The 19783-nt window shown below is 50.2% G+C and overlaps 1 protein-coding gene across 1 annotated transcript in view; it reads left to right on the top strand.

Annotated features, from left to right (window-relative positions):
* Positions 1-19783, top strand: part of LARGE2 (LARGE xylosyl- and glucuronyltransferase 2) — a 52189-nt gene that overhangs the window by 14820 nt on the left and 17586 nt on the right. Inside the window, exon 4 of the mRNA XM_030559943.1 lies at positions 12780-12922. The gene's annotated coding sequence lies outside the window, so the exon portion shown is untranslated. The remainder of the gene's footprint in view (positions 1-12779; positions 12923-19783) is intronic.

The following is a 19783-nucleotide window of genomic DNA, read 5'->3' as shown; positions in this document are numbered from 1 at the left end:
CAAGTCACCACCCCTCTGTGCCTCTCTTCCCACCCTTCAGCTGTCTTTAGATTGTAAACTCTCCAAGGCAGGGCCTATGTCCCACTATGAACTGGTCTGTACTCCAAAGTTACATCAGCATAGCTGCATCTCAAAAACTTGACAAATCTATACTACTGAGCGACATAGTTAAACTGATCTAATCCCTGGTGTGGACAGCACTAAGATGATGGAATAATTCTTTGTCCTAGCTGTAATGCTGCCTGCCGTGACCTAAGAGCATGAGTACTGACGCAGGGCAGTCTTTTAAGAACCAGGGCAGAAACCTCAAATTCGTTGTGAGTTCTATACTTAGATTTCACCAACCAATTATCAAGTGTAAACTCCTCAGGCACTAGAACAGCCTGAACATGAAGTCAGACAGTCCCCTTGAGTTCTCCAATCTGTCTCGCCACCCAGGTGAGCAAACTTTTATGATAGATGGTCCCTTACACCAAGAATCACACCAATATTCAGGGTACTTCCAGTCCCAAAGGACCAGTCACTTACCCCAGGTCAATTGCACTTAGATTTCACACCAAAGACAATGTTTGTATCCAAGCCTATAATAAACTATATAAAGATTTGTTAAGTAGGAAAAATAATTTTTTACGAGGTTCAAGCAGGGAAACATATACACAAATGAGTTATAATCTCAAGTTTTTAAAAGTAATAAAAGAGCTTGCTTATTACAGAAGCTTCATGTCCTTCATGTCCACAAGCACCGGGGTTCTTTTGCTTGTGTCTAGAAAACTTTGTCTAAGCAACAGAGATATCCTGTTCCTTCTTGTAAAGGTTTGTTTTATCCCCTTTCTTCCTTTTGCTCTGAGTTGCACACTTAGCTAATGGGAGGAATTCTCCTGTATGACTCATTTTCCCAGGGAGGGCAGAACAACCAATGTCTTTTGTCCTCTCTAACATCCCACAATAGTCCATCTGGTATCACTGGACCTTTCCTTGGGCAGAACATAAAACCTTTTGTAGGAGGTCAATACGTCACACTAGTTAATACGTCTCTCCTGTCTGGTGACTTACACAGTCACTGAGGCTCACAAGACAACCACTCAGATATTACTTTGCAATGTGGAATATGGATGTTATAACTGAGATTAATTCATGCAGCAACTCACAAGCATTCAATGAAATCTAAACACATTCTTAGAATTCTAATATTTATTTTAACAATACTAACGCAGAGATGAGCAAGACTGATTCCAGGTATATTTGTCAGTATTCCATTGAGAGAGGGAGACTTTGGCATGAGCTGGCACCTGGTTTGGAGAACCCCACCTGTTGCTGTGGTAAGTGTCTCCACTGAAGCACTACAGCAACTGTACCGCTGTAATGTTTGAAGTGTGGACATAGCCTGTATGACTGTACAATGCTTAGCACAGTGGGCCCTTGTCTCAACTGGGTTACCATAATACTACTATGATATTGGCCTGGCCCCCTTCCCTGGCCAGCAGTGCTCCCTGGGGAGTCAGTTTTGCTGTGGCACTGTGTCCCTAAACCCAGTGTAGTTCTGTTCAGGGCCCAGATGCTGCAGAAAGGGTTGCATAGAGTCTTTCTTAGAGAGAGATTTCTAAAAAATATGCTAAGCTCTGTATTCACACCGAGTTTGGAGGTGAGGGGAGCAGTGGAGTGAGGGGCAGGGCTGCTAAAGTCAATATTACCTGATGAGTCAAGTTATTGAAAGTGAAATAGTGGGGAGGGGGAGAGCTAGCAAAGATGCTGGCTGTGGGCTGCTGTCCTCTGATATCCATAAAATACCATCACCTCATCATCATCCTGGTGACTGATCATCTTGCAAAAGTGCTTATTGCACAGAATCCTCCTGTCCATCCACTCTCTGGATTGATTTTATGGCTTGGATGAGTTTAATGTTCTGATAATGATACTTTGTCTTCATCTCTGTCTCAGGGAAGGACTTTGAATTTATTGCAGCCTGGGGAAGGCAAACTGTCCAGAGTGAAAGTGGGGGCCCTGCTGGGGCAGCTCCCCCCCCCTCCCCCAGCGCACTTGGCTGCCTGCACTGTGTGCTGTCCAGGGGCAGGACTTTTCAGGTGCAGAGTTAGTAGCATAACCTCTTCCCTTGTGGTGTGTGTCTTGAGTAGCTGCTGGACTTGCTCCCCCTGTGTATCCAACTTTGCTGGCTGGTTTCCCTCCACTTTTCCCACTCAAAGTTCACTGGGACAAGAGCTCCCCCTTCCCTCCCACCATCCCCAGATTGGTCAGGGCGGTAGTGGGCTGAGCTGATTTGCAGGGTGGGATCCTACACATAGCATGAGTATAAGCAAGATGTCTGTAAGCATGATGGTGAAGCTTGTTCCAGTAGCCAGTTCTTCTCCTCAAAGTTTCTTTCTTCAAGGACTCCAGAAGGGATGTGATGGACAGAATAGCCCCTCCCCTCATTATTTTGCTCACCAGTTAGGCCTAGTTTCCAACATACTGATTTTTGGTTCGCTAGTTTCCAGTTCCACACTTTTTTTGTTTACCAAGCATGACCTTAACACAGTCCTTGAGTTATATCAGTAGGCCCTTTTGTTTGGACTAATTCAGTCTTTGCCTCACTTTTGCACCTTTCCTTGTCAACTTTGTTGTTTGAGATTGTGACAGTTTATAAACTTTCACTCCTTACAGTTGAGCAGGTCTGGATGCAGCAGATGCAGGCCTGGATCGGAGGTACCCACAGTTGCCTGTTTGCAAGAGTTGTAATCCACTGAATGGGATGGATACCTGGCTTCAGCGTAGGCTTTCAAAGCCTTGGATGGGCTGGAAGCAGCTGTTTAGATCTCAGATGATTCAGATCAGTCTTGTATCCTTGTCACTGTAGCTAGCCTGGCTTCATGCACTTTGCTGTATGTGTGATGTTCAGATGGGCCTTTGAAACTAGAGACCTTGTGGACTGTGCAGAAGCATGAAACATCCCAGGGCATTTTTGTAAGAGTTGGATTTGTTTGCTCCGGTGTCCTTGGCCAAACTCCCTTCTGCTCCAGAAATGGCTACATTTCAATAGAGTTGTGTGAAGAGCTGTGAGATCCTTTGGGATCTTTCAGGTATATTTGTAACATGCTCCTCACTGTAATAAATAGGAGGGAAGACGTTGGACTTCTGGGAACAGGTGATTGGCTGGGGAATTTGTAACATTACCTAATGACTCTTCATGAATCTCTCCCCCATTTTGCCATTCTTTTCCTCTTTCACACATTCATATGGAGGTGGAGGGGCACTTGGCTGTACATATTCCTCCACCTTCTCTTGCACTTTTGCCCTCTGCCACTCCTTCACGACGTTTCCCTAACCCTCCTCATTCCAGGGATTATGATCAAAACCCATGCTACAAATAGTTTTCCTAGCCACCAAAGCAGACTCCAGCTTATTAATCACTTCAATGCATTTCTTATGATTCCCTTTTCCAGGTGGCTTTGTAGCCTGTTCAGTTAAAACTGACACAGCCCCTTTATATCATTTTGCCTCCAATTTATACTCCCCCTGTCCCCCGCATTTGTGCATCCATTTCGCATTCCAATTCCTGACAAGTTTGAGTTAAAGCAGCCGTCTGCTGGACATTAGTTACATTTTGCGTTTTTTGCAAATCTTTTCATCCCCTCATTTTGTAATCTCAGCTTCTCCAGCTCCTGTTGCAAACTTTCCTTCTCCTGTTTTCAAATCTCACGCTCCTCTGCAAACATATTCACAGCCTGATACATAATTCAAAAAGCAGCATTTGTCCAAATGCTGTCCAAACATTATTTGTTCCTTTTTAGGAGTAAGTGTACCACATGTCTGATATTTTAACAGCATTTCATCCAAACACCCTTCCTTGTATGGGACCGGAATAGCATTTGGCAGCCATGGATCAGAGCCAAGATCTTCACATGCCTGTCTCAGTAAGCACTTCTCAACCATACCCAGGGGCTTTGGAGCATCCCGCTTGTCTCCTGGTACGACGACCCTTCCCTATCTGTTTTTGCAAAACATCATTGACTCCAGGAACGACCAATATAACCCTGCTCACCGGTATATTTCCGTCTCTTCATGCTGGCAACCGGTTCAGACACAGTTTGATTCATTTTAAAGACCTTTTCACTTAGACATGACAGTAAAACATCCTGTTACCAAATGTTGACAACAGGGGGTGCTGCTACCCCAAAATGGATCTTTACTGGCTCCCAGTGCCGCAGATTACTGTCATACCAGTGGAAAAAGGTCACAGTAATTATCTTCAATACACAGCTGTTTATTGAGAAGGAATTACACAAGCAGTAAAGGGTTATATTAAGCACATAACTCCTATGTTAGACATTAAGAGCTATACAATCCTCTTAATGAGTCTCTCTTTCACAAACAGGCCCTGCACTAGCCTCCCGCAGTTCCTGCTTGGCAAACAGAGAAGATGGTTACCAATTTTATAGACGGCTTCTTTCTTCCTACTCTGATCTTCTCAGCCCTCTGGTCTGTCTCAGCTTCCCTCGAGGCAAGGCCTTGGTTGCCTTGAGACCCCTTTGGTTCACAGTCCTACTCGAGCCCATGGAGCAGAGTTTTGGCTACTCTGTCTAGCAGCATTGCTGCTTCAAGCATTAATTAAGGAGTCCCAGCCACAGTAATTTACTTTGCCTGATTCTTATACTCTTTCCTTGAAGGAGTCTTAAAAGCATGTCCAGAGGGCATGTGGTTACTAATTTTTACCTGATTAGTATTTTAGAAGGGGTTGGGGGTGGTACCGAATGGAAATCACCCCACATTTACTCACTCATCAATCATTCGCTCTATCTCTCTGTGTGATGGTCCTGCTGTAAGGTCACTATAACCAGGTCAACCTGTGCTCCAGGCTGGAATTTTATACATATGATACTTACTTTTGTATGGGCCCATATTTGCCGACTGCTATCGATCATACACGCAGACTTTGCCAGTCCTTTATCAAATTTGCTTCTGCTTAAAGAGAACCTGCTCCCAGGATCCTCTGCAGCCATTCAGGCATGTTTCAATCATGTCAAGTTATGCTCACACATCATTCATTCAGTATGGCCACACCAATTTGGTACCATCCCAACATCTCCCTTCTCCAAGCTGGTGGTATCCTGTGTCCCTCATTGCTGGACTGCCTTCTCTAGCAGTGCCTTGGTGAAGGATGGTGCCTGTGCTGTGAAGCCCTTCTACTGCTCTGCAAAGTGGCTGTCAGTCTCCCCAGGCAGGTGGGGAGCAATGCTGCTTTATGGGCTCCAGACAGCAGGGAGGGAGGGGGCTGAAGACTTTTTTGCTTAAGCCCATGGGGGGACTGGATGTTGGTGCTGGTGTTCAGAGATCTCCTGTTGGCCAGGTCTGTACTAGGAGGGACTGCTAGTGGAGCTATACTGGCAAAAGTGTTCATGCAGCTTATACCAGCAAAAAGTGCTTTTGCTGGTACACTGGTCCAGCAAGCGAGAAACCTACACCACTAAAAACCCTTTTTTGCTGGTATAACTGTGGTACACTAGGGCTTTTGCTGCAGAAATGTCACCAAAACAAAATATCACACCCCTAACTGACATTGCTATACTAGCAACAGTCTCTAGTGTAGACCTGGCCTTGGGGTCTGGCAAGTGTGACGCACAGGCTTTTTCAAGGTCTGCTCAGATATGGCCTGTTACCAGACTAAATTATCTCAGGTGTGTCATTTACCACGCCAGAAAGGATCCCTGCTGAACGGAGTGTGTGAAATTGCCACAAGGTGCCTGGAGACCAGCCAAGGGGCAGCTGCTGCTGCTGCTGTTACTGGACTGGCTCTGACAGGTGGGGCTGGTGTCAACCAGTGTCTGGTGCATGTCTTCCTGCTGCTAGCTTTGTCTGTGGCGTGGGAGGAAGCTAATTTTATGCTCCTGCTGACCAGGTTGTTGCACTTGAGTTCAGCCCAGCACATCATTTCTTGCTGCCTGTGTATCCCCACAACCAGTCTGTCTGAAGGGTGAAATTGGGTGAATACTCCTAGCTTCTCCATAAGTGAGGCAGACATGGATGGGGTGTGTGTTCCACCAGCCAGGGGACTGTTCCTTTTCCCCTCTCTTGCTGGACTGCAGTTAAGGGTGTTCAATGTGTCCCATCAGAGGGTGTTGTCCTGTCAGAGAGAAGAGGGAACCATTAATTCAGACATGGCATAGATGTGACACTGACATTTAGAGGGAAAATCTCTCTCCAGGTGTGGTGAGTCTATACAATGATGGAGACAACTCCTCTCCTATGGTCCCAGTGGCCTAGATGGACTCATTGCCCTCTAAATTTCAATGGTACCTGTACCTATAGCTGCAATGTTACAGAAAAGCCTGAGATTCTGGCGGCATTACTGATGACTAGATTCTAATATTTGTACTCCATAGACTTATGGAGCAAGCTGCTATACAACATGAGTGTGTGGGGAAGTCTGTCCCTCTTCCTTATCTGAGCACTATAATTCTGTCAGAGAATAGAGGGTGTGGTAATTTTTCTATTAATTTATGAAATATGTACTTAGGTGCTGGAGCCTTAGAACTGTATGTAATAATGAGCCAACTGGCTGGAGATGAGTTTGACACATGGGCATAACTAAGAATAGGGTGATACAGGCTGCCTGCAGACTCAGGAAAACATCACTGCATCAGTTATATTATATTAAATTTTTCAGGGGTTTCTTTGCAGCCAGGGAGATCAGACTATTTTTTTTAATGAAGACTCATATTCTGGAGCACTGTTTTATGTCTGTGGAATACATTGGCTATTCTGCCAAAGGTTGCTATCTTTCTGATGAGATGTTGAAACAAGATCCTGCCATCTGTTAAAGGTTCCACTTGTTATAAAACCAGGGGAGGATAATCCTGAGCATAGGGGTGTTAATTCTGTTTTCCTGGCTGAATTCCATTCTCCCTCTGTAAATTCCTTCTGCAGTTTCACTTTTATTCTTCCTCACTTCCTTTGCTCCTCTGAACTGCTGTGTAGTTCAGATGCTGCCCTACTCCCTCCCCAGGGCCAGCTCCAGGCACCAGCGAAGGAAGCAGGTGCTTGGGGTGGCCAATGGAAAGGAGCGGTATGTTCGGCAATTCGGCAGCGGGTCCTTTAGTTCTTGGGAGCGAAGGACCCCCCACTAATTGCCGCAGAAGAATGAAGCGGCGCGATTGAGCGGCTGTCGAAGTGCCGCCGCTTGGGATGGCAAAAAAGCTGGAGCCGTCCCTCCCAGAGGTGTTTGCATTTCAACAGTTTGTGAAATAGTTCCTATGTTACCTCTGTCACTGCAGTGTTGTGATATGAGATTTAAAAGTAACCTGTAGAAGGGAAAAAACTACCTGGGCCTTTAAAGAAAATATTTAAAAATTTGATGGCGAAAGAAAGCCAGGGAGGAATTTAAAAAAAAAAGTGGACTTTTTCTCTCCCCCTACTTCCCCTGACATGGAGTTCTTGCCTTAGCAATTCAGGCCTTGCACTCTCCAAAACTCGTGTAGTATCCCATGAGGCAAGGCAGTGAATGCTGGGGCACCTCCCAGGGAAGAGATTTTTGTGTGGCTGTCAAGCGGGGGCATGCCAGGACATTTTTTATAAGGCACGCAACAATTTTTAGCAAACAAGTTTTGCACTAAACTTTCCATCCTGATGAAGACTTCGTACCACTAGCTCTGTTCTGTCATGGATGATTCAGTTCTACACTTGGATGCCTTAAAGGGCACAACCATTATAGTGACATTCCACAAAAGGGCATCCTCCATGCGGCAGGACCCCACAAGTACGTGTGTGAGGTCACACCCGGGGGAGGATGCCATTTTGTTCTACAATGGGTGTTGAGGGGCTGGATCTGACCTGTGGGATGCCAGTTGGGCCATGGGGTTTTTTTAATGAATTCTGTGGCATCTGGTGCATGTGTTACATACATAGGTGACACACCATTTCTATCCAAACCTATTGGTAACACACACCTAATTCCAATAACTGAGAAAGATTCACTTTCTCCAAAATGTTAAACACATCCTGCCACCTTACTGCCTTCATAGCGTTATCCATCTCCCAGTTGTTGAAGAGTCTGAGACAGCCCCCACTCCTGACAGTCTGCCACAGACAGGGAAGAACAAATTTCACACTTCTAATAGTAGAAAATAACCAAGCCCTCCCCCGCTCCCATTTTATTTTGTAATAGTTAAAGGAGATGTTTCAAGCCCTGAATCTCCTTTGCTGGTTCCCTTAATGGCTGCTGTCACCACCTACAGTTGCAGACATGTTGAGGAAGTTCTGACACATACCCCTCCTGTGTAGTGTCCACCTGTGTGTTATGATAGGAAGCAAGGGATTAGTTAGCAGGGCAGGTTCCAGCGTTTTTGCTGCCCCAAGCGGTAGGGGGGGAAAAAAAGCCACGATCGGCACTTCTACCGCCGCCACTGCCTTCTTCAGGGGCAATTCAGGGACAGGTTCTTCCTTCCAAAGAGCCAGACGTGCCGCCCCTCTCCATTAGCTGCCCCAAGCACCTGCTTGCTGTGCTGGTGCCTGGAGCCAGCGCTGGGGATTAGCAGCAGCCTCAGGAGAGCTGCTGAGGAAAAAACATTGAACTTAGGAGCTAAGACAGTCTTGTTACTCACCGAATGGCTTCTTTAATCATTTTGGATAGATTTGTTATAAGGAAGTGACCTCAAATCTAGTATGGTGCTGCTACTTTGGGTATGAGATTCTTATTAAGGAGACCAAATAGTCCTCTTGCAGAACACCCTGGCATGCACCTTGGGAGGGGGGAGGGGGAATGGCACAAATCAAGGAAGAAATTCCCTGCACCAGCATTCCATGAACTAATTATTCACCTGACAATCGTCTGAACAGGGAAAGGGTAGCCAGGCAGGGGCCCTGAATGGGTCCTATTGTAATGGCTCTGAATGGGCTGAGCTGCTCATGCAAAGGTAAGCCCTTAGGCCAGGGGAAGGGAAAAAGCTCTTCCTGGGACCAGCCAGTACCAGAACTGCTCATGCAGGCAGGGGGTGAATAGACAGAGAATAGGGAGATTTCTGGGCTGGGAGCTGCATATGAGTAATATGGATGGCTCCTCAGGTGAGAAGAGTTCTGTGCTCTGGAAAAGCCAGAACAACATCTCCCTATAAGCAGCACTTATTACGCTGCACCAGTCTAATGAGGATGTGTGGTGGAGAAGGGCATTAATGGGAAACTTCTCATCTTTCCACTGTCAGCATGTGTCTGAACAGAGCAAGGGAGTGAGCGAGGAGCATTTGGCTGGAGAGGGAAGGAGGGTGGGAGCCCTGCCAAAATGGTGAGGGAAGCATAAAGACAGCCAGAAGCATACAGCATATGGTATGTGTGTAGATACCAGCATTCATGCCCCTGTCTGTGGCATGAGCCCGCATGCACGTACCTCTATATACCTTCATATGTGAGCCTGCAGGCAGAGGCCTGAGTGTACAAGTGTTCATGCAGGCAGAGACATTTTTATTTCAGGGCCATCCAGACTGGTTCCAGCAGTGGCCAATACCTAATTCTCACCTTTCCCAGAATCCTTTCCTACTCCTACACTCACTCCTGTTGTGCACTTGCTGTTCATTCACTACTGCTACTCCTGTGGGGTCTTGGTGATTGCTTCCTGTCCAATTCACACACCCTGCAGCTGGAGCTGTGATCTCCCTGATTGTCACCTCAGCTGCAGAGCTACAACCATCATAAAATTCCCCAGCTCTGATTATGCCCCAGGCATTCTTATGTGACACAGCTGTAACTTCCATCTGCCCTAGAGAAGAGTTTCTTTCAGCTGGTTAATTCCAGCAGCAGGGAGCTCTGATTCTTATGTTGTAGGATTGGGTCAAAAGAAAGGCCCTTACAGGGCTGGGAGTGGAGTTGAGTCCCCTGCTTGGTATTCCACAGAGGCCAGGTGGACTGTGTGTGGATGGGTGGGGGAAGGGACAGTGTCCTCTGTCTGACCTAATGGCAGAACTTTCCTACCCACGCTAGTGCTTGGAGCACTCTGCTGAACTCTGGAAGAAGCCATGTTCGCTCAGCTGGGAGCCAGGATTCATGAGGCTGAATGATGAGTGGAGTGAAGGAAGGAGGGTAACTTTGTCCCATCCCAGTTTTCCAGCTGGACTCTGGCTATGCTTGCAATCCCTGCTGTCCTTTTTCTCTTCTTTTCTGTGGGGCAGTGAGCGCTTCACATGCAAACAGACCAGTGATGGCTCAAGGCTTGCTGTCCTGGTTCTGTACCTGCTGCCTAAGTGCTGGAGGCGGAAGGCAGAAGCTTTGCTGGTATGGGATGGATACTGCGTAGGTAATGCTAGGGAGTAATTAGTCCTCTGGCCCCCCAGCCAGGGACCCCAGCAGCTTGAGGTGTGGAGGTGCCAATCTAGCTAGCCATTAGGGGCTTCTGGGCTGAGCTGCCATAGTCAGCCCATACAAGCAGCTCCGTCAAGGCAGAGGTCTCTCATTTAAGCATCCTAGCTTCACCAACTGGTGCAGAGCTGTTGGGATGGGGGTGGGAGTTGTGATCTCTCTCAACTGAAAGAAGGGGGACCAAGTGGGGCCCTCCTTCTGGTGTCCATAGGAGGATCTCAGAGACCTCACACACATTAAATATGGAAACCTCACAACCCCCATGGTTGTTATAGCCAGTTATATGAGAGTAAACTGGTATCCAGAGGTGAAGGAGCGCACCCTGGGACCCAAACTGGGCCAGTGGCAGAGCCAGGAGTCCTGAATCTCAGCCCCCTATTCTGACCACTGGATCCCACTCCCTCCCAGGGAGGGGCCTAGAAGCCAGGACTGCCAACTCACTTGTCCCATGTTTTAACCCCTAGATAACATTTCCTTCTCAAAGATGGTAGTGGGGAGCAGAGAGAGCCTGATTCCCCTGGGACAGTGGAACTGTCTACAGTGAGGGTAAAGCTCAGCTGAGGCCTTTTGAGACTGGAATGAACTCCCACAGGAGCTAGAGACCATCACAAACCTCACCACCTTTTGCTCCAAGTGCAAGGTGCCTTTCATTAACCTTGCCTTCTCTAACTTAAATACAGAGCAACAGGTAAAGTGAACAAAATAAAACACACTTCATTATAGGTGCATCTCCCCCAAGGATAGGATGAGAGAACAAACTACACATGATGCATCTGAAGAAGTTGGTTTTTTACCCATGAAAGCTTATGCCCAAATAAATCTGTTAGTCTTTAAGGTGCCACCGGACTCCTTGTTACACATGACAGACTCATGTTTGGCACAGTACTTACTGCACTATTGGAAAGTGTTCAGATACTGTGGTGATGAGTGCAACATAGGAACCTATACAGCAAAGACTTCAGGCTCTCTGCTCTAATCAGTAGCTGATGTGCCCTGTGCCCCCATGTCTCTGATGGCTTGTGGCAAGGAAAGAAGTCCTGCTGGTGTGTCTGCAAGGTACAGTGCTGCTCCTTTCTCAATCTAGAAGGATGCAGCAGCTCATGTACTATGTGGGGGTAGGGCAGCCCCAGCCCCGTCCCTGGTGCTCAGCAATAGGCTGCACATAAGGAAGCTATTAAGGAACAATTGCATGTTTGAACTGGGATTTCATAAGGATAAGTAAGAGCCGCTTGGTCTGGAGGTAAATGTCTTCCCTGGGGCAGTGATCTGTGCACAGGTGGCAGCCCAGCCCTGCAGGCATGTATTGCATTGGAGGATATGCTATCTTTCTGACTGGCAGGTCTGTGCTTGCTGGCTATGGTTTTACTAGTGCCTCTCACTCCCCCTCCTACTACACCCTGTGCATCCTCCCAACTGCTCTTCTGACATGCAAAGTGGGGAGAGGGGCAGGTATTGTCTGCATCCTGGGGAGACGCAAGCCTGGCTTTCTTTCTGTAACCCTGGAGGCAGAGCAGGAGAGAAGTTGCAGGTACAGGCAGCTTCTGCATAACTAGCATTCTGTTCCAAATGGAGCTCTTCAGCTGGGCCCCTCTCCTCCTCTGCACAAGGAAAACCCTGATCACTTCATGTTCCCCGTGCAGTTTTGTGTGCCAAGTTTTCCCACTGTATTCCTGGGCTGTCCGGGACCTATTCTGCCTTTCTCGAGGTGTTTGGGGCAGTGCTGCTTTTTGCCATTCAATTTAATGTATAACTGAAGGCCCTCCGAGAGCTAAGACTCTGCCCTGCACCCCGCGGTCTTCCCTGTCTCCTTATGCTCCACATCCGAGCGCCCTACCCTGAGGCACTGCAGGTGCTCCCCTTCTCCCCTGCCTGGCTCAGCGCTGCCTTCCACAGCTGGGTTACAGGGGTTCCCCCTTTTCCCTTCCGGAGGAGGGTCTCGGAGCGCTTTGTAAATGCTCATTTAATGAATCCTTCCCCCTTCCTATGAGAGGTGGGTAACACGAGCCCTACAGTGCGGAAGGGGAAATGGAGGTCACAGTGACAGAGCTGGGAACAGAGCCCCAGCAGCCTGATGCCCCCGGGCCCCGGCTCTAGCCACTAGCCCGCACCGCCTTTCCAAGCACTAGGGAGCCTGGCGCAGCTCTGGGCCCTGGCGGGCTGTGCTGCCCTCTCCCTGGAGCTTCAGGGCTGTCCCAGCCTTCCCCTCTGCAAACATTTGCTCCACCAGGTGCCCGGGCGGGTGATTTGTCCCTGCTCAATCCCCCGCCCGCTGAGGGGGAGGAGACGTTTGAGTCAAGGTAGTGGGTGAGTGGGCGGCCTTGGAAGGCAGATACTGTAACTAACTTTGGGCGAGTCCTGGTGCGCAGCAGGCTCCTGGCGCTGGGACTCGTCAAGCAGAAAGTGAACTTAATCTCTTAGTCGGTTTGTTCTTTCTCCCCCCCTAGGGCGGGAGAGCCGGGGCTGCAAGAGCCAGGAGAGGGAAAGTGGCTGGTCTGAAAGGGAGGAGTGGGACAGAAAGGAGCCGCAGCAGCCCCAGACTGCGCCCTGGGCTGGGAGCTGCTCCGGGATGACGAGAGGCGAAAGCCAGGTAAGGAGATCTGGGCCAGTGGGGAGCCACAGCAGGTGGGCCGGGGTGGGAGCTCTGGGGGAGGAGGCGCTGGTGCTGGGGGAGTGTGAGAGCGAGTGGTGAATGGGGCATGGTATGGGGCTGGGGGGAGGGAGTTAGTGGCCGCAATGGAGTGATGGCGGTTGCCGGTGGAGGGAGCTGTGTGAGCCCGGGAAAGTTTCTGGTTAGAAGGGTAACTTGGAAGAGAAGTTGCAGAGTCGTCTTTGCCGTGCTCCGTGGTTGGCCCCTGTGCTGTCCCCAGGGCCAGGCTGTGGACAGGGAGTTAGGCAATGTCCTGAGCAGACTCCCCTCCTCACCTCCCATTTCACCTTCACGATAGAGACAGCCAGCTGGAGATCACTGAGTGGGAATGGGAGTAGGTAAAGCTCCTCTCCTGAGTCTGGCCATCCTCCCACTTGGCCTCATCCATTGGGTGTCTCAGAACTCTTTCTCCTCTGCCATCAGTCCCCACTGTGCCTTTCTGGTACACTTGGCAAGCTGTTAAACCCAACGGGCACTCAGTTTGCTGCTTTGAAGAGCCCCATTTATCAGGCCATTAAGGACAGCCACGTCTGCAGCTGCCTGCTTGCTGTCACTGACCGTTAAGCTTGGTGACTAGTGAACTGGCATCCGGTGCCTGACACGATGGAGCTTGGGTGAAGGGCATCCCCCTGGTCCCAAGCCAGACAAGAGAGAAGGGAGGAGAATCATGGCATTGGAACAGAACAGAATAAAGCTGACCAAAGGGCAGCCCATGGACCTGTAGTATGTAGGAACTGGGTAGTCTCTCTTTAAATAGTTTGTGAGCCCTCTAGTGGTCCTTACTGTCTCATGTGTTTCAGATCCTTGCTGGGGGGCGGGGGGTGTACACACGTATGTGCACATAGAATCCTAGAAATGTAGGGCTGGAATGGATCTCAAGAGGTCAGCTAGTGATTCTAGTCCAGCCTCAAGCCAAATAGATCTAGGCCAGGGGTCGGCAACCTCTGGCAGGCTGGGCCAGTTTACCTGCTGCATCAGCAAGTTTGGCCAATCGTGGCTCCCACTTCCTGCGGTTCGCTGCTCTAGGCCAATGGGGGCTGTGGGTAGCCGCAGCCAGCACATCCCTCGGCCCGCGCCACATCCTGCTGCCCCCATTGGCCTGGGACAACGAACTGCGGCCAGTGGTAGCCAGGATCGGCCGAACCTGCAAATGTGGCAGGTAAACAAACTGGCCCGGCTCGCCAGAGGTTGTCAACCGTTGATCTAGACTAGGAGTTGGCAACCTTTCAGAAGTGATGTGCCGAGTCTTCATTTATTCACTCTGATTTAAGGTTTTGCGTGCCAGTAATACGTTTTAACGTTTTTGGAAAATCTCTTTCTATAAGTCTATAATATATAACTAAACTATTGTTGTATGTAAAGTAAATAAGGTTTTTAAAATGTTTAAGAAGCTTCATTTAACATTAAATTAAAATGCAGAGCCCCCTGGACCGGTGGCCAGGACCCAGGCAGTGTGAGTGCTGCTGAAAATCAGCTCGCTTGCTGAAGGGTTGCCTACCCCTGATCTACACTATTGCTGACAGGTGTTTGTCCAACCTGTTCTTAAAAACTTGCAATGATGGGGATTCCACAATCTCCCTTAGAAGTCTAGTCCGGACCTTAGCTACCCCATAGTTAATTGTTTACCCTAATTATCTAACCTAAATTTCTGTTGCTGCAGATTAAGCCTGTTACTTCTTGCCCTACCTTCAGTGGACATGAGAAACAATTTACTTCAGCCCTCTTTGCAACACCTTTTAACATATTCCCACCCTTCCCCTATCCCCCACACGCAAAGTTTTCCTTTCTCCAAATGAAACATACCCAGTTTATTTAACCTTTCCTCATAGGTCAGGTTTTCTAAACTTTTTATAATTTTTATTTTTCTACTCTGGACTATCTCTGATTTGTCCACAGAAAAAGTGTGGCACCCAGAGTTGGACACAATACTCCAGCTGAGGCATCACCAGTGCCAAGTAGAGCATGACAGTTACCTTCTGTGTCTTACATGTGACACTCCTGTTAATACATCCCAGAATATTATGGCTATTCAATCTCTATTGTGCCTGTGTAGTTCTTTCGTATTGTGTTATGTAGAGAGCAAAAGACACAACAAGGCCAGACGAGGCCCTCGGAGATCTGGAGTGCAGCTGGTGTCCCTCTCTGTGCTTTGAGGGTGCAGCCTCCTAGAAACTACAAGTCCGAGCATGCCATGCACCCTCTTGCTCTGAGTGGTTGGCTGCATGGCACTCTGGGAAGCCTAGTCTCCGGGGGCTACACATGAGGACATCTGCAATCTGCTCCATTATATGCCCAATAGATTCAGCCCTTGGGCTTCTTGCATGTTGCTGACAGTCTTTGGCAAGGCAGAGATGGATGTCCTTGGGTGAGAACCTAGAGCAGTGGTAGATAACCTGCAGCCCGCGGGCTGCACACGGCCTGTCAGGGTAATCCACTGGCAGGATGCAAGACAGTGTTTACATTGACAGTTCGCAGGCACAGCCGCCCGTAGCGACCAGTGGCCACAGTTTGCTATTCCCAGCCAATGGGAGCTACGGGAAATGGTGTGATTTGCAGGTACGTGCTGGCCATCACTTCCCTCAGCTCCCGTTGGCCGGGAATGGCGAACTGCAGCGACTGGGAGCGGCAGGCGGCCGTGCCTGCGGACGGTCAATGTAAACACTGTCTCATGGCCTGCCAGTGGATTATCCTGATGAGCTGCAGGTTGCCCACCACTGACCTAGAATCAGCTGCCTGGTATCCCAGAGCAGGTGGGGTGTTGCAACATGCTTGTTCTGTGGAGAAGCCACCAAGATCTTGGCTATCCTTGAGGCAGAGGCCGACTTCCTGCAGCCAAGGCACCACATTCCAAGTATTCGGTGGAAAGCTCCTCATTGCATGTGTACTTTTGTCTAGCGGATATGTGATTGCCTCTGCAATGTCCGGAGGAATGGGTGACTTGCAGGAGAGGCCTTCACACTGAGGACCTGCTGTCTGTTGGGTTTAATTGTTTGGGCTGTGTCACTGGGTGCAAATTACTGTCCCAGTGGAAGAAAGGAAAACAGCCCCCTGCTCCCTGCCCCACAGGAATTAAAGGCTCATCTGAAGCATCTGCACATCAATAGGCTTGGGTCTTTGAATAGGAGGGAAGTTCCCAATCCAGGCCCATTTAGTCCACTGGCAGGAGGGAGGCTATTGTTTGAATGGTCTCCATATGTTGTGTATAGAGGGCAGGGATCAGTTCTCTGTTATTTGCCAGCAAAGACAGAGATGAAAAGTGGGTGGGGCCTGTGAGGTGGTCTGTTTAGGTCAGCCTAATTGAGGGATGGGGGTCAGTTTGGGCTTGTGGGGGCTGGGCCTGTAGAGAAATATGCGGGGAGTGGGTGGGGAGAGGGGCGGCAGGCTGGCCAGGCCTGTGGAATCAGAGGGTATGTCTACATCTACAATTTTGCAGCGCTGATTGTTACAGCTGTGTTACTACAGCTGTATAGGGCCAGCGCTGCAGAGTGGCCACACTTACAGCAACCAGCGCTGCAAGTGGTGTTAGATGTGGCCACGCTGCAGTGCTGTTGCACACCGCGGGGAAGGAGACCTGCTTGGAGGGGGGGTCGGGGAACGCCAGAGCACACCGCGGGGCTGGATACCTGCTTGGAGTGGGGGTCGGGGAACGCCAGAGCACACCGCGGGGCTGGATACCTTCTGGGAGGGGGGGGTCGGGGAACGCCAGAGCACACCGCGGGGAAGGAGACTGCTTGGAGGGGGGGTCGGAGAACGCCAGAGCACACCGCGGGGAAGGAGACCTGCTTGGAGGGGGGGTCGGGGAACGCCAGAGCAAACCGCGGGGAAGGAGACCTGCTTGGAGGGGGGGTCGGGGAACGCCAGAGCACACCGCGGGGAAGGAGACCTGCTTGGAGGGGAGGTCGGGGAACGCCAGAGCAAACCATGGGGAAGGAGACCTGCTTGGAGGGGGGGTCGGGGAACGCCAGAGCAAACCGCGGGGAAGGAGACCTGCTTGGAGGGGGTGTCGGGGAACGTAAGAGCACACCGCGGGGAAGGAGACCTGCTTGGAGCGGGGGTCGGGGAATGCCAGAGCACACCGCGGGGCTGGATACGTGCTTGGAGTGGGGGTCGGGGAACACCAGAGCACACCGCGGGGCTGGATACCTGCTTGGAGGGGGGGTCGGGGAACGCCAGAGCACACCGCGGGGAAGGAGACTTGCTTGGAGGGGGGGTCGGGGAACGCCAGAGCACACCGCGGGGAAGGAGACCTGCTTGGAGGGCAGTGGAGTTTGCTTAATTACCAGAGAGGCTTCCTCAGGTATGCTGGGATACCTGCTTATTCCACGGAGGTCAACAAAAACGCTGGTGAGTGTCTACACCTGATGACCAGCGCTGGTGATCCAGCGCTGGATCCTCTACACCCGAGGCACGACCGGGTGTACGGCCAGTGCTGCAAACAGGGAGTTGCAGCGCTGGTAATGCCCTGCAGGTGTGTACACATCCTAAGTTGCAGCGCTGTAACCCCCTCACCAGCGCTGCAACTTTGTAGTGTAGACAAGGCCTGAGCCTTTCTTGCATATTTCACTCTTTGCTCTGGAATTGAAATGTCTGTTCTAAAGGCAAAATGTCTCTGCCCCTTGGTGCTGTGAGGAACTGGGGGCTGAACCTGTTCTCCTCCATGGAGTGAACAACTTTCTCTTTACTGCTCTCCTTTCCTCTTCTTTGGTGAGACAGGAGCATCCTCGGCAGCAGCTCCATGCCTCTCTGGAATGTCTCCAAAGCTGGAATCTTTTATGCTAGAAGAGGCTGGGATCTTAGGCAGCCATCACACTGGTGTCAATGACCACACAAGGTGCAAGGCAGAGGAGAGCTTGGTCCCTGAGGTCCTGTAGGGAAAATGTTGGGAGGAGTAATGAGAGCTGGAGTTTCAGTGCTCTAAGGATCAAGCAGGGAAATGAGGGGAAGAAGAGGAACCAGGCCCAGGTAGCTGTGGTGTTTGTCACGAGGTTTGGCTTGTGGCCCTTGATCCTAAGCAGAGGCCCTGTCCAGTTGGTAACTGTCCCACAAGTCTGAAGAATGAAGCATGCATCATTGGAGGCAGCAAGGCTTGGAGATTAGCTGAGCGAACAGCAGGGAGCTAAAAGGGGGGGGAGAGGTGGGAGAGTCTCATGAGAATCTCTGCCTCCCTCTAATACTTGCCAGTCATGGGTCAGAGGCAGAAGGGGGAGCGGGAGGGGAGCATGTGCTGCCAGAAGATCACTGTTGGAGGTGGGGAGTATGTGTGTGTGTGTGTGGAGGGGGGGTTTCTGCTAGCAGCTGAATTTTCATTGTTTGGCTCCTTTTGATGTGTCCCTCCTGAAGTAGGGATGTCTCTTAGCTTCCCCCCCACCCCCCTCCTTGACTAACTCTTTCATTCCCATGTTTCTGATGGCTGATTTTTTGCTTCCTGGGTAATACCTCTGCAGTGATGCCAGTGCTACTGGGGAGGCAGAGTAGTTTGCTGCAGTACATGGCCAATCTTTTATTTCTAACTATACATTTCCAACTATCCCAATCATGACTCCCCTGCGGGCTTGGACAGAGCTGGTGTGCAGCAACTGTCTGTAGCACTTCCAGCTGCAAAGGTAACATTGCAAACATGACTTGAGTGTAACTGATGCAGTGACATTTGCTTGAGACTTCAGACAGCCTGAAACAGTAGACCTGCGAGGCATGAACTCACAGGGCTGTTAACCCAACAGTGACAATTTAACTCACCATTGTCAGCTGTTTCACTGACGATCAAAGCACTGAAGAAAGAGACAGGCCAGATGTATTGTGATCTGCACAGTATACTGAGTGCCCCATTTTGCTCTCTCAAGTGGGTGGGGCTTTCCCCAAACCTCTGGTTTCCCCGTGGCTTGAGGCTGTTGTAAGGTGGGTCACCATCACATTTTGACCAGTGACTTAGCAAGTGCCTGTTTATCTGTGCTGATCAGGCCCTGCCCTGGCACAGGCACTAGGGTAAGTGCAGCTCTCTGACCAGGGGCAAGACTCTGGGAAACTGGGGGTTAAAGTGTGCTGTGGTCACCTCTGCAGAGGGCTAATGTGATGAGTGAAATGAATTTGGGGGAGGGGATGTCTCATTCTAGTTCCCTGAGAACATTTCTCTGCATCACCCACTTACTCTCCCTACAGGGAAGCCCTGAGCTTCTCTGTGCAGGAGGCCAGGGGCTCCCTTTGGATCCTGGCAGCGCAGTGAGAAGCTGTCTGGGTGGTGCTGTGAGCTGTCAAGGGCTCTGCTGTCTCCCCACAAGGGCTGAACAGGCTGCTCCCACAGGACTTCTAGCCCTGGGGACAAGACAGACAGGGAACTGAAGCTGGATCCACTGCTTGGGCCTGTGGAACACAGCTCCCTGGGCTTGGACAAGTCTTCTCCGGGTCAGGCATGTAAAGGGGCTGCATGTCCCTTTAAGGTAGGAACACTTGGCCAGTGACTCCCAGTCCAGCAGTCAGGATCTTTACTCCACACAATGCCAAACTTTGTTAAAGCAGGTAATCATCCACAGCCAGCAAGGGAGGAGGGAGGTGTCTGGCTGTGAGTTAAGCCCCTACGTGGCCAGCTGGGAGCCAGCCCAGGGATTGTCATGGTTTTGTTCCACAGGAGCAGGTCAGCTGGATGGAGGAGGTTGGGAAAGGAGCCAGAATGCCGAGTTTTGGCTACTTGCTTCTCTCAGCTTGGGTAAGGATCCCAGGGCAGTGTGGCCTTGGGTGCCTTGTCCTTCGGTGCGGTATCTCGGGAATGGTTCTGTTCCCTCCAGACAGAGTGGGGGAGGGGAAATT

The sequence above is a fragment of the Gopherus evgoodei genome, chromosome 4 (assembly GCF_007399415.2).
Source record: "Gopherus evgoodei ecotype Sinaloan lineage chromosome 4, rGopEvg1_v1.p, whole genome shotgun sequence".
In the NCBI taxonomy this organism is placed as follows: Eukaryota; Metazoa; Chordata; order Testudines; family Testudinidae; genus Gopherus; species Gopherus evgoodei.
The sequence above is the reverse complement of the archived record's forward strand: the minus strand, read 5'-3'. Positions and strand labels throughout refer to the sequence as shown.